The sequence below is a fragment of the Coptis chinensis genome, unplaced genomic scaffold, assembly GCF_015680905.1.
Source record: "Coptis chinensis isolate HL-2020 unplaced genomic scaffold, ASM1568090v1 utg2885_pilon_pilon, whole genome shotgun sequence".
NCBI lineage: Eukaryota > Viridiplantae > Streptophyta > Magnoliopsida > Ranunculales > Ranunculaceae > Coptis > Coptis chinensis.
Genome location: NW_028238140.1, coordinates 199,774 through 202,500, shown reverse-complemented (window position 1 = coordinate 202,500; position 2,727 = coordinate 199,774).

Here is a 2,727-nt window from a genome sequence, read left to right as displayed (position 1 = left end):
TGTTTCACCTTTATGTCCTAAAAATTATTCTTGTGATTCAATATTAGAAAAGCCACAAAAAAAAATTTGAAACTTTTTTTTTTTCCAAAATTGTTGATAAATCATGTGTTATAATACACCAGTTTCTTGTGAAAAAAAAAAAAAAAAATGAATTCTTTGTCCTTAAAATTATACTTGATATTCCATATTAAAAAAACAACGCAAAAATCGTTGATACAGCATGTGTGTTGTAATACACAAGTTTTCTGATGAGATTGGAATTAATAATAAAAAATAAAAAAAAATAAAAAATAGAGAACTGAATTCTTTGTCTTAAAAATTATACTTGAGATTCCATATTAAAAAAGCCACACAAAAATCGTTGATACGTCACATGTGTTGTAAATGCACCAATTTGCTAAAAAATATGGGCAAAAAGAGAACTGAATTCTAATATATTTTAGGTTCCGTAGATTTGTTATCAGAAACTTGTGAATCTTTTTAGAAATTTGTATTGCTTTTCAGAAATCTCTCCATTTGGACTTGAGGCTTGTAATTTTCCAGGTCAATTATATACAAGAATTTGCTCACGTTAACGGTCATTAATGAAGAATATTGATTGCTTAAATTTCCATTTGAATTATTTTTCTTTCATTGTTGAGCAGTAGAACAACAACTCATCTTTTATCAAGCCCAATCTGACTTTCACCTTTTTTAGTAAATGTTTGTTAGTTTCTGCATGTGTGCCTGGAATTGGTGATTGTTTCACTTTATGTCCTAAAAATTATTCTTGTGATTCAATATTAGAAAAGCCACAAAAAAAATTTTTTTTTTTTTTTTTTTTTCCAAAAATTGTTGATAAATTATGTGTTATAATACACCAGTTTCTTGATGAAAAAAAAAAAAATTGAATTCTTTGTCCTTAAAATTATACTTGATATTCCATATTAAAAAAACAACGAAAAATCGTTGATACAGCATGTGTGTTGTAATACACAAGTTTTCTGATGAGATTGGAATTAATAATAAAAAATAAAAAAATAGAGAACTGAATTCTTTGTCTTAAAAATTATACTTGAGGTTCCATATTAAAAAAGCCACACAAAAATCGTTGATACGTCACATGTGTTGTAAATGCACCAATTTGCTAAAAAATCTGGGCAAAAAGAGAACTGAATTCTAATATATTTTAGGTTGCGTAGATTTGTTATTAGAAACTTGTGAATCTTTTTAGAAATTTGTATTGCTTTTCAGAAATCTCTCCATTTTGACTTGAGGCTTGTAATTTTCAAAAGTCGGTTATATACAAGAATTTGCTCCGTTAACGGTCATTAATGAAGAATATTGATTGCTTAAATTTCCATTTGAATTATTTTTCTTTCATTGTTGAAGCGATAGAACAACAACTCATCTTTTATCGAGCCCAATCTGACTTTCACATTTTGAGTAAATGTTTGTTAGTTTCAACATGTGTGCCTGGAATTGGTGATTGTTTCACTTTTATGTCCTAAAAATTATTCTTGTGATTCAATATTAGAAAAGCCACAAAAAATTTTGAAACTTTTTATTTTTTTCCAAAAATTGTTGATAAATCATGTGTTATAATACACCAGTTTGCTTGGGAAAAAAAAAAAAAAAAAAAAAAAAAAAAAAAAACTGAATTCTTTGTCCTTAAAATTATACTTGATATTCCATATTAAAAAAACAACGCAAAAATCGTTGATACAGCATGTGTGTTGTAATACACAAGTTTTCTGATGAGATTGGAATTAATAATAAAAAATAAAAAAATAAAAAAATAGAGAACTGAATTCTTTGTCTTAAAAATTATACTTGAGATTCCATATTAAAAAAGCCACACAAAAATCGTTGATACGTCACATGTGTTGTAAATGCACCAATTTGCTAAAAAATATGGGCAAAAAGAGAACTGAATTCTAATATAAGGAACCAATATTCTTCATCAAGGACCGTTAACCGTGAGCAAATTCTTGTATATAACTGACATGGAAAATTACAAGCTGATCTCTACACTTTGCGGTCTTTATATACAAATATCTCGAATAACTTATTTCGGTGTAGATTTCAAATCCTTACTCACACAATTCGTGCATATAGTTTAATTAAAGGTTTCGAACCAATATAAGTTCTAGGACAGCATGCAAATTTCTAATGCTCTAAGTTAGGAAACATAGTGAATAAGTTTCGTAGTGTTTGCTAGCTAAGTTGTTTTGTTAAATCTTAAATGACGCTAAACATGCGAAATACAAAATTATGGTAAAACTAAAAATTTTCCTAAAATATTCAAAGAGAAGAAGAAGTGGAGAATCATGCTGCTCATGCAAGGTCATATTATCCTATTTTAGTATCAGATTACCACCATCTCTAAGTTGTTTTGGATTCATTATCAAATCCGAACCGGCTTGAGCGTCGATCCCTAGCGAAATGAACTCATCTCTAAGTCAATTTCCCTAACATAAGAAATTGAACTGGAATTTCATCTCTGAAACTCCCATTCAACTCCTGGACATATAAAACACAATCCTACCATTTTGGGGTAGTGTGTTCCATGTATTCTTAAGTGCAGGTAATAAATCCTACTCCTAAAAATTTTATATGAATCCTCACATGAGCTTTATTAACCTTCCACTTCGGAAGGTTTTAGCTCATGATCCTAGGATTGAATTATACTACAAGAAAATGTGTAAAATGAAAGAGAAAGAGAATGAAACAAGAAGCTACAATCTG